Source organism: Manis javanica, chromosome 14 (genome assembly GCF_040802235.1).
Source record: "Manis javanica isolate MJ-LG chromosome 14, MJ_LKY, whole genome shotgun sequence".
NCBI lineage: Eukaryota > Metazoa > Chordata > Mammalia > Pholidota > Manidae > Manis > Manis javanica.
This window is the reverse complement of record NC_133169.1, coordinates 60,688,460-60,700,874: the sequence shown is the minus strand read 5'-3', so window position 1 is coordinate 60,700,874 and position 12,415 is coordinate 60,688,460. Positions and strand designations below refer to the sequence as shown.

Below are 12,415 nucleotides of genomic sequence, written 5' to 3'. Positions count from 1 at the left end.
AAGTGTGTCTCCAGTGCCTGAATCCAAGTAGTAACACCAACATAATTGATATCATCTATCGCTACTCAGCCTCCTGTATTCGAAGTGGCTAAATCTTGACTTATAATCTCACTGCTGCCTTGTGGATTTTGATTTTTGAAGAATCCAGAGTGTGACTAACCACATGCCATGTTAAAAACAGACATAACAGTTATCACTGGTCAGTGAAAACTCTGGCCTAGATGGCAGTGCTTAGATGATAATCTGATTAGTGTCTCATTACTGATGAGTAATATTAAATTTGGTCTGTGTAGCTATTATATTGTATTAGTGGATAAGGTGGGTACATACTTTAGTCATATAATGCTCTTAGGTTTATAGATTTTTTTGGAAACTGACAAAAAAGACAACATGGGTAGTATGTACATAGCTTGGTTCATATAGATATTTCTATGTACAATATTTAATCTATTAAAAATATCTTACTGAAAGCATAACAGAGGGTAATTTCCATTATAATTGGATTAATGAAAGAGTGGGGGTTTACTGAGCAAGGGAAGGAATTAGGGTGATTAATCTGGGAGCAGAGTCCTTTTATATGTCTCATCAATGATAATGCTCAGAACTTTATGAACAATGTTGGATAATGAATTGTTAAATTTGATGTTTGGGGGATGATTTTAAAACTTAATAGCAAGTCCTCTTAAGCCTTCTAAGAAATGCCCAATTTTTGCAATCTGCAGAAGATAAAGTAGTTCTGTGATTGACATAAAAATGGTCTGTTTGGATAATATTTTAAAAATTCACTTTCTCCCTCCCCAAATCCAAATTGGAGGCTTTCTGCCATGATTGTTCAAGTGTAGTCAGTTGAAACACACTGAATTCCTGCTGTAATCCTGGTTTTGAGGGAATAGTCTAAACTGGAGCTGTGTCTGCCTTGAAATGAAAAATGATAATTTTCAGGAGGAAACAGTTATTGCACTGTCTTAATTTACTAAGAATCTGTCTGGATGTTTGACATTTTGGTGTTAAGAAAGTTCCCAAGGTTCTGTTGGGAAAAAAAAGTGCATGTTGAGTGATTGGCTGGATTTACTTAAAGTTGGTTTTTTGTATCTGGTTCTATGTCTGGCAGTTCACTTCAGTGATTTGGTTTAACACTTTTCAAGGGTGCTGGGAAGCCCTTCCCTGTTATGCTAGGAGGAGATGGGCTACAGAAAGAGGAGGGGTGGAAAGTTATGCAGTGGTGAAGTGTGCAGTTGAGATGTACATATTCTGCTCTAATTTTTGGGCTTCTTCTCTTTGCTCTCCAGTTATTGTTGATGGCTGAGGGAAAGAAGCTTTGGCACAGGTTCACTGTGTTTCTTAACTCTCTCTGGAGGAAGAACAAAACATCCTCTTTACAGCATTCTCTGTAGAGCCCATTTCAGGATTAAACACTTTAGGCTCTATATGACTTTCATGGAGCAATGTCTGCTTTTCTATTGAGGTCAAATTCCTGTGGTCCCCAGTGAAGCCAAGGGAAGTGTGAGTCATCACCAATGAAATCACACTGGGGATGGGCCAATGTTACCACATAGTCAGAGCCCAGATTTGGGTGTGTCCGCAGACAACGTGCTGGATGACAGATGAGCTTATGAAGATTTAAAAATATGTATGTGTTTGAAGTAAATATGAACTAAGTAGGGTAGATTTAATTTGGGCCCTGGTCTGAGAACCAGAAGACCTGGAACTCTGCCATTAATGGACTTTGTAATCATGGGTGAGCGATTTAATATTTCAAGGTTTCGAGTTTTCCATTTAAAAATAAAACTACCCAATCTCTAAGGTTCTTTTTGGCAGGATGGCTCTGTGATTTTCCTTTAATTTACCACAGAGTACTGGGCCAGGAAATTCTCTGAAAACTTGTTTTGAACATAAGATCAATCTGATAAACATCACCAATGTAAAAAATAAGTCATTAACAGGTGCATATGGTATTTGTAGTGTTACTTGTTTCTTAAATGCTAATCTTCAGTAAATTTCTTGATCATTTGGTATGCAACATCCTGTAAATGTATTACATGCTGTATTTATATTTTATATTTGGAAGTGCCATTGAGCATTGCATATGGTTGTTCTGAATTTGTCAATAATATTCCCTGTGCATTCCATATGGGAACAGTCATGTGATCCATATATACAATATCCCTTTGCTTTCATGTAAAGTGTAATTAATGTTTTGTAAAATCAATATGCATGTACTTCATAATCTTGCATGTTCCCAAATTATACTTTAAAGATGGAAATGGTGATCAAAGCAGTTCTGTATAACAAAAGGGCCAACTTTATTTGTTTACTTATAACTATTATTAATTTTCAGGAATGTTTTGGGCTAGGAAAATCATATGTATTTAACCTACATATTATTAAATCTTGAATATGTTAAATATGACTCTTCAAATCTTATTTCAACTCCTCCATTCTCATATTTTGCTAAGTACAAATTTTTGTGATTGTGAATATAGGTCTTTACATATGTCATTGTCATTGTGAAGGCTTAAAAATCATTAAAGGTCATTTGATAATTATTCATGTCATTTTGATTTAAACTTCTGTGCCTCAGTTTAGTGGAGTGTACTAGGAAGTGCTCTGTTTTGTGTGAGAAAGCATTAATTTTTACTGTTATGAATTAGCAATGAAGTGGTTTCGTTTTCAAAGAGATATGCAGGACATACGCTTACACATTCTGTTCACAGCTAGGGATCCAAATGGAGAAAATTTCCATGAGAAAAGCAAGTTGTATCATGCAAAGGACCCTAATAATCAAAAGGAGGCTATTAAAAACATTCCAGATCATCCACACTGATGATGTGCATTTTGAAATGTTTTCAGTGAGAAGTTTTCTTGGTTGTCCATCACTGTAGTTAGCTAATGACCGAACAAGTTTATCCAGGTTATTTTCTGTTCTTAAAAGCATTTTTATTTAAGACAAAGAGGTTCTTCACCATTGCTGTTGGTGAAAGCATGTACCGTGTGTGCCCTGCTGTTCCATTCATTTTTCTGGACTCCTCTTCAGGTTGAAAAAATTGCATATTTGTTTGGCTGTTTGAAAAAAAAAAAACCTTCCAATATTTTTTTTCTCATGTCTGAAATGGTTCCTATTAAAGCTTTCATAATACCCTTCAGTTTCTGTGTTAAATTGATGTTTAAATTGGAAAGAAAGTGGGGACTTTGGCAGTTCAGATAATTCACTTCATCTGGTGGCCAGCTATGTTAACAGTCTCATCATATGCCAGCACTTAGAAAGGAGCCCTCGGGGCACTGAAGCTACATTTTTTTTGGAGCAGAGGGAAAATACAGAGTTCTTTGTTTCATCATTTTATTCTCTAAAATGGTAAATTATTTTGACCAGAATTTTTAAAGTGTTAAAAGAACAATTTAAAGGTTATGTGGTGGCTTAGCTGTGAAAGCTGAATGCAGACTGTTGATCAGTATGCTGGACGGTATGTGTTGAGCCCCATGTCAGCAAATGATGTCTTTTATTCTCTGTGTATTGAGTGCTGTGAGGAAATGGAGATATTGTTAGCATATGAATAACATCAAAGCCCTACATTGGAAGATAAACCTCCATCTTCTGAAATCCAGTGCACAGCCTCCCCTCATGTACTGAAGTGCCTCTCTCTTTCTAACCATGTGTTCTGTCCAAGCCCAGAGCGGTTTCTTCCAGAACAGGCAAGTTGATATTCAGCTCCAAGTCGCTGGTGCATGACTGCACATTCCATCACTTAGGAGAAAACATTTTTACATCAGATTGCCTTTCTATGTGAAGGGTAAGGAGGCTATTAGTTGTGGGTTTTTTGTTGTTGTTTTTTTAAGTTTGTTGGGAGGAAGGACATGGCATTTTCTTTAGAGGTCTCACAAGATGCTCACGATTTTTATTATTTTTTGTCCTAAAAATGAGAGCCTGATCTAACCAGTTGACAAGAAATAGAGTGGATAACTGCCTCTTCATCTCTGAATGCAGACACAACTCTTTTCTCTGCTGCTGAATTCTTCATTCAGTACTGACATGCTGGCCAGACACAATTTAAAAATAACGCATTGGTCTCGTTCTTCTCTCTTCTGTGCATATTACTGGAGCTTGATAAGTAGTTCTCTTCAAACCCCTTCTCTTTCCACCTGTCTTGATGAACAACAAATGGTGCTGCTACTCCAAATGGAATTTTAGTTCAGCAACAGAATTACTGGGGCTTTTAAGAGCACCAGCCACATCAAATAGGTCCTGGGATGATAAACGGTATGACAGCCCATAACAGAGCAAGTAATTCCAGATGCCTTGGATGTTTAGTCTGTTAGCTCATGGGGACATGTAAGGAATAGTCAGTTTCCATTAATGCTCAATTTATTATTGGCCAAGATGCTTAGAATATGATGCTGCTAGTCATTTGCTATAACCACTTTATTTATAGAGGAAGTCTTTTCTGAAAGGTACATGGCTGGAACTTCATTTCTGAGCTCATATGTTATGGAAACCAAAAACGTCTGTCAAAACTTAATGTCATGGACTATATTTTCATTTTCATTACTTTTGGAGGACATCCCCCCCCTTTTTTTAATCCATGTTGCCAGCTGTTATATTAACATTTGGTAAAGTTTAGGTTAGCTGAAATTCCAACCTATGGTTTACAGATAAGCAAAGCATAATGTTGACATGATTGATTTCCAGTTTCTCTGTGTGGTTCCTCTTGCATGTTTAAAGATGTATCTGTGTACAAAAGCAAAGGCAGTGTGTTTGTTTTATAAAGAGCTGCGAGTACTCTTGATGGAGAGCTGTTTTACAGTCATTGTAACAGAATGCCTTTTCTTACTTTTTGTCTTTCCTCCAGGACACCAGGTTATTGTTCTCACATGCTCACTGAGTGATACACGTTGAGAAAGTCAATCTTGGTGAATCGAGCTTGTCTGACTGCTAGGTTCTGGACTGCTTCCAAATGGGATGCTGAAATTGAAAGAACTAACACAAAGGCTTCCGGGACATGTTGGGAATACCAAGTACTATCTCCAGATTTTCTAATTAGTTTTCAAGACAAATGCTTAGGAAATTACAGCAATGTACCTGATTCAGCTCAAATTTTGAACATAGTGGATTTTAATAAGAATGAGTATTCCTACTTTTAGGGGATTCCATTTTAGGCTTCAGCTTAATTTTGTTCTTATATTTTTAAGTCTCAGATTCTTTCTTTCTTTCTTTCTTTTTTTTAAGGCTACATTTTGACCAGCAAAGGTTATTGTTCTGAACTGGATTTTCCTCTCTGAAGAAGAGACAGCTTCCCATCAGGCTCTTCAAGGAAGGTGAAGAGACACGATCCTTAATTCAATAATGGCTGGGTTCATTTACATGGCAGAACATCAGAGCCTGACATTACTCTTCTAATTATTTTTTCATAATATCCCTTGGTAATAATTTACACATATTAAAGAATACTTTATGCAGAACTTGAGAGGGCGGAGGTTGCAAGGAACCAAGAGATTTCACTGATACAAAAATAGTCTTACTGATGCCAGAGTTGGATGAACTGATGTTTTCATATGTCAGCGATTTCAAGGCATCTAAATTACTCTAAAGTTATTGCCAACTATCCTGACTGTTTGGGTTAGCTATTAAATATCACATACAATCATTAATCCTTAAAATGGCATCAAATATGATTAGAATGCCCTGTAAAAATAAGAAATATCATTCTAGCTTGTTAAAAAAAATCACTGGCCCAGTGTTGTTTTGAGACTAAATAGAGTTTGGAAAAACTTTCCACCACTGCATGTTAAGGCATCTGACCCCTTTTTCTGTGAATAATGATTGAATAAGGTTATATTTCTGTCCTGGAATCAGGACTGTGATAATTTTCCAGCAAGCCTAGTGACTAAAAATTTTGGAGCCTGATTAAGCTTTGAGAGCACCTCTGTATGTTTCATCCTATGAATATTACTAAAGATCTCAAACCCACCATTCTCATTAGCAATGCAAGAATTCTTTAAGGTCATAGAGATATTTCAAATTTCAAATTATGAACCTCAAAAAGTTAGAGAAAGAGAGGGAAAGAGACTGTATGTATGATGTGTGGTGTGTGTACCAGCAGTGATGGTAGGATATAGTTGATAAACAATTTCTAAGCCACCTACAAAGTGTATTTTTATTAAAAAATCTGCTGAGTTACTTCAAGTTCTCTTATAAAGTATTTCCTTTCTATTCCTAGGAAGCATTACTATTTAGCAAAGACTTAAGGACAATTTTATAACAAAACAAGATAGCAGCCTATGAGGTAGCATACTGTAATTCTTTAGGACCAGCTCTTCTATTTATCTTAAGATTTAAATAATTAGATGGATATATCTTTCCCTTTATTCAAATTATATATTTATTGGTCAAGTGAATTATTTTGGAGACTTAATGATCAAGAAAAGAGTACAGAAATATCTATGTACTTAAGTGAAATTTTAATGCCATGTATATGGCTCAAAAATATACTAACATAATTTAAAATATGTATATCATCAATTAAGTAGAAATCTCTTTTGTACCAGGGAAACAAAGTTTCACGTACTACAGAAATGCTTTATAATGAAAATTATTTTTCTTTATTGAATAAACTAGGAGTGTCATGAGCATGGAGAATCTCAAATAGATTTAGTGAATCAAAATCAGCAGTCATTCATTTATTTTAAAATAAACATTTATCAAGGGTGGCAGGTATAGGGCTGAAGACAAGGCATGAAATAACAAACAGCCATTGATTACGGTAAGAAATGACAAAGGCTGGAATATAAGGGCAGAGGAGATAAGAAGCAGAGGGCTTTCAGAACTTCCCAGAAGGAAGAGTAGAATGCAAACTCAAACTACACAAGTGCCAATCCTGATCAACATGGATGTCGGGAACGTTATCTGAGACGCATTCCCTAGTTGTTATTGAGGATGTCACTCCCTGTGTTAAGCACAGAGACTCCTTGGGTCTGTGCGTGGCCTTACTCATGTGATCACATTGCCTCCCTGTAAGCGGTATCCTTGAGAATCACCCAAGAGCCCACTGCTACCACCATCTTTCTGGTATGGGAGAAGTGGCATTGTATGGGCACTGATATTGTCCCGATTCCCAGTAGTACAATAGTCATAATTAAATGTTAATGCACATCTTGAAGCACAAGAAAAATTCCACCTGTAGAGCCCCCATTCCTGCCCCCCTCAGCAGCTGTGCTTCCAGAATCAGCCACTAAGGCTCAGGAAAACATGTAAGATTTGAAAGAGTATATTAATCCCCAAGAAGGTTATATGTTGAAATTTATTAATATTCTCTCCTTTTTTTGCCATTCTGTGTACATGACCTTTACTCTGGTTAACTTGAGGCTGTGATAGGAGCTATCAGAGAAAAAGAATATATCCCTCTGCTTCCAGAACTTCTTTTGAATTTTTTATTTTGATTCTAGTATTTTTAAATTTGAAGAATATTTTCTTGTTCTCCAATAGTTCCTGTCATAGCAGCTTCTGCTTTGCTGTTATTTGTTTCTCTGCTGTATTTTATTTGAAATGGATATACTATTCTTGCAAATCCCTGATGATGCCAGTGGGTATTTTTAAATCATTCCCCTTTGCACTGTGGGTTATGTTAGGTTCTCCTGAGGTCACTTGTCTGTTCATCCTGGCCCTTCTCTCTTTTGATGTTTATAGACACACAGAAGACATTAACAACCGAGCCTAGATTTGGCTTCTGAAGCTCTGCTTGGGCCCTTTTATTAACTTCTCAGCAAAGGTTAAAGAGTCTTTCGTCCAACTCAACTGTGGTCATGTTCCTACAGTTTGATGTGAAGAAGATAAACATGGGAAAGAAGGGACTCAATGATCATACTCCTGTTTGCACTGATTTTATATATTCTCATGATTTCCAAAATTAAATTTCAGTACAAATATCTCTCCTGAGATTCTTATGCACATATCCAGTTGCCCACTGCACATTTTCACTTGGGTGGAGGAACCTTGAACTTAACACACCCAGGCTTAGTTAATCATTAGCCCATCTCTCTCAGCCCCTTCTTCCTCCTTCTATATCTGTTATCTCAGTGAATGGCCTGACTGCCTGCTTGGTTACCCTGGCCAGAAACCTGTGTGATTCTCATATCTTTTCATTCCATCAGCCACCCAGTTGTGTCAATTCCTCTTCCAGCAAATCTCTTGAGTCTGTCCACTTCTTTTCTCTCCATTTCCCATGGGATGTGTGTACCTCCCTATCATGATAATTACCCATTTGATTTATTGTAACATCTTATTCCTTGGGCTTCCTGCTTCTGGTCTTTGCACACTCAGTACTTTCTTCCAGAGTGACTTGGAGAAATGAAATAAAAACTCTCATTTTATCATTCCAAACTCATCATTGCCCATTTCAGTGGCTGCCCACTGATGAGGGTGAAACCTGAGCTTCTTATTAGGTTTGTGATCTAACCCTTGGTAACCGTTCCAGCTGACCTTCCAGTATGCCCCATCTCACCTCCTATAACCTAGTCATGCTTAGCCCTCTTGTAGACTCAGAAAGCACTGTGTTGTCCTTGACCCTGATACCATTATTAAGAGCTACACAGTGGAAGAAGGGCCCACGAAGTTGAAAACAAGAAGCCAAAATTATAAAACAAAGTTGGACTGAGTTTCAAAATAGGATAGAGAGATCATGAGTGTCAAATACACCAAGAAAGCAAGAAAAATAAGGATGAAAAAGTGCCCACATTTACAAAAAGAAACACAATATGTAAGTAAGAAATTGTCTTGTTAAATTGGGACCACTGATCAGTAACTTTTTTTCAAAATTAATTTTCAGAGCCTCTGTCTTTATGTGAAATTAAACAATAAATAAATGGTTTTCGCTGACTATAGAATTTAAAAGGTGACAATTTTGTGAACTTACTGAAATCAATTTCAGGGAGCCAATGATAATGAAAGCTGATTGCTCTGGATTGAGAAGTGAGGTGAAGAAGTGGAGGTAGCTTTTGTAGACAACACTTCTAAAATATAGGACTCTGATGAGAAGGAGCAGAAAACACGGTGATCAAAGTCCTGATAGAGTGCAGTGTGTGTGTGCACGTGTGTGTGTGTTTAAGGCAGTAGACATGTGAGCATATTTATTGCTTACAAGAAGCCAAAGGCACGCTGCTACTGCAGACGGTTATTTGTTTCATGCCTGCATTCCCAGTTTTCCAAACATCCCCAGACATTTCTTAACACCAGAGGAAGGCATAGTTTAAGTTCTTGTTGGGACCTTTTTCTCCCCAAACTTAACTTCCATGCCTGCTGCCTAAATGGAACTGTGCTCTGGATGGCAGATGCAGCCCATCCCTCCCCTGCTGGCACACTGCGGCAATCAGCTTCCTGTCCCCCGGGATGGGGTGGGCGATTCTCTCCCACTTCTTCTGCAGTTGCTTTACTCCCTTGCCTTCTCCACTCTCCCCTGGATTCATCACTTCAGCTCCTTGGGCCTCAGCTTGCTTTGCCAGTGTCCCAACTTAACATAGGCTGTTGCTAAGGTTTAGGATATGGTAGAGTCCGTATCACCTGGATAGGAAACATCTTCCCATTGTAACATTGTTCATGTTACCGTTCCTGCATAGTCATGCCCCTCCACCTAAGCTGGCTCTCTGCCACGTTGTGGGGTTCCCTCCTTCTTGACACGTCAACAGTGTCCTCTTTCAGGGTCCCAATTCCTTTCTCAAAGCACTGGTGGACAACTCCAAATTCTCTATTACTTTCTGACCCAGAGTTATTTAAATCTTCCTTTTCTAAACTTCCTCCATCTGTATAGTGAGCCCATATTTCAGATGCTAACAGACTAAGGTAGTTTCCTAGCAAAAAATGTCATCTCTCGTCTCTCCTAGAGGAATACTGTAGTCTTTCTCACCAATTGATTCAAATGGTAGCTACAGTTTATAATACATTTATCCATCTATCTGTCTTAAAAATATTAGGTAAGGATACCAAAGAAGAAAATCATCCTTGCCATAGGCTCGCTATTAAAATTTACATTATTAGTCCAGATTGTCTGTGACATAATTAGCAATCGTAAAAGCAGATGCATATCATATCAAGATTTAATTTTAGAATTATTACATAATTACCTGAATTCCTCAAATTAGAAAAATTCCAAATGTGGCTTCTTATTATTTTCTCCTATATATTTTCCAAATGAAAAGGTAAACTAGCTTTTCTCCCTAGTAGCTCCACATTAAAGTTGAAGAAATAAGAGACTTAATATGGTCAAAGTCTGAAATTTCACTTCAGGGGAAAAGCTTGTTGGAAGTTCACTGAGTTAGAAAATCCTCAGTTGTCACTAAGTATCCAACCATAATCTATAGGATTATTTTAGGAAAGTGGAATATAGAAATAGGTTGTAGAAAACAGGAATGGTAAGGTGGAAAAGGTTGTTATAACTTAAGTCATGTCACAGTGAATATTTTTATGTGGCAAACATGATGTGGGCCCTCTTGCAAAGGTTTCCAATAACAGAAATTGTGGAATCAGATGGTTAGAATTCCAGCTTTTCTTCCTTTTAGTGTTCTCATGACCTTGTAAGCATCTCTTTTGCCTGACAAAGCAGATGGGAAAATAAGCTCAAGTGTATTTGATCAAATAACTGGTGTGGGTAAAATTGAAACATTTCTGAAATCTCTCACCTGGCCTTAGTGCATCTCCATATCAATAGGTAATTACAAGGGTTAGCAAGGGCGTATCTGGACCTGAGAGGTTGGGTGGGGTCCCATTTTCTGCAGCCAGGTCATGAGAGACACGGGCGAGCAGAAGTGGATGACTGCTTGTTAGCAATAAACAGCTTTCTCCCACTTTATTTCTCTCTTTGGCTGATATTCCTTCAAAGAGACTTTGCCGTGCGGGCTGGGAAAATATCCCCACCCCCAAGCCCAGAGTTACAACTGGGCTTTTTTTTTTTTTGGAAAGGGGAACCATGGAAAAATTGTGGACATCAAGGAAAACACTGAAGAGCCTATAAATTTAATCACTTACAGGATGTCTGAAAACTATTTTAAAATAACTTATTGAAAGCACAGAATAAATGTTTGCCAAAGTTCAAAAATATCACATGCTTGGAAAACAAAGTCCTGCATGGCTGGACTGTTTCTGAGAGACTGCCAGTGTTTTATTTATTTGTTTGTTTGTTTGTTTGTTTTTATTTTGGTATCATTAATCTACAATCACATGAGCAACATTGTGGTTACTAGATTCCCCACATTATCAATCCCCACCACATACTCCATTACATTCACTGTCCATCAGCATAGTAAGATGCTATAGAGTCACTAATTGTCTTCTCTGTGCTATACTGCCTTCCCTTTGTCCCCCCTACATTATGTGTGCTAATTGCAATGCCCCTTATTCCCCTTATCCCTAGCTTCCCACCCATCCTCCCCAGTCCCTTTCCCTTTGGTAACTGTTAGTCTATTCTTGGGTTCTGTGAATCTGCTGCTGTTTTGTTCCTTCAGTTTTTTCTTTGTTCTTATGCTCTACAGATGAGTGAAATCATTTGATACTTGTCTTTCTCCACCTGGCTTATTTCACTGAGCATAATACCCTCTGGCTCCATCCATGTTGTTGCGAATGGTAGGATCTGTTTTTTTCTTATGGCTGAGTAATATTCCATTGTGTATATGTACCACATCTTCTTTATCCATTCATCTACTGATGGACATTTAGGTTGCTTCCATATCTTGGCTATTGTAAATAGTGCAGTGATAAACACTATCTGCACTGTCTTTTTCAAACTGTAGTGCTGCATTCTTAGGGTAAATTCCTAGGAGTGTAATTCCTGGTTCAAATGGTATTTCTATTTTAAGCATTCTGAGGAACCTCCATACTGCTTTCCACAATGGTTGAACTAATTTACATTCCCACCAGCAGTGTAGGAGGGTTCCCCTTTTTCTGCATCCTCACCAGCATTTGTTGTTGTTTGTCTTTTCAATGTTGGCCATGCTAACTGGTGTGAGGTGATATCTCATTGCGGTTTTAATTTGCATTTCCTTGATGATTAGTGATGTGGAGCATCTTTTCATATGCATGTTGGCCATCTGAATTTCTTCTTTGGAGAAGTATTGGTTCAGATCCTCTGCCCATTTTTTAATTGGATTACTTGCTTTTTGTTTGATGAGGCATGTGAGCTCTTTATATATTTTGGATATCAACCCCTTATCAGATATGTCATTCATGAATATATTCTCCTATACTGTAGTTTGCCTTTTTGTTCTACTAATGTTGTTCCTTTCTGTACAGAAGCTTTTTAGTTTGATACAGTCCTACTAGTTCATTTTTGCTTTTGTTTTCCTTACCCAAGGAGATATGTTCATGAAAAGTGGCTTATGTTTATATTCAAGAGAGTTTTGCCTATGTTTTCTTCTAAGAGTTTTATGGTTTCATGAC

At 37.6% G+C, this 12,415-nt stretch overlaps 1 long non-coding RNA gene across 2 annotated transcripts in view; it reads left to right on the top strand.

Moving 5' to 3' along the window:
* Nucleotides 1–12,415, top strand: part of LOC118969994 (uncharacterized) — a 74,615-nt gene that overhangs the window by 41,275 nt on the left and 20,925 nt on the right. Inside the window, exons 5-7 of one of the 2 annotated variants that reach the window (XR_012125064.1) lie at nucleotides 4,845–5,010; nucleotides 5,222–5,310; nucleotides 7,679–9,600. This is a non-coding gene — a long non-coding RNA (uncharacterized lncRNA). Of the gene's footprint in view, nucleotides 1–4,844; nucleotides 5,011–5,221; nucleotides 5,311–7,678; nucleotides 9,601–12,415 lie in introns of those variants that run through there. The other variant, XR_012125065.1, reaches the window with a different exon arrangement.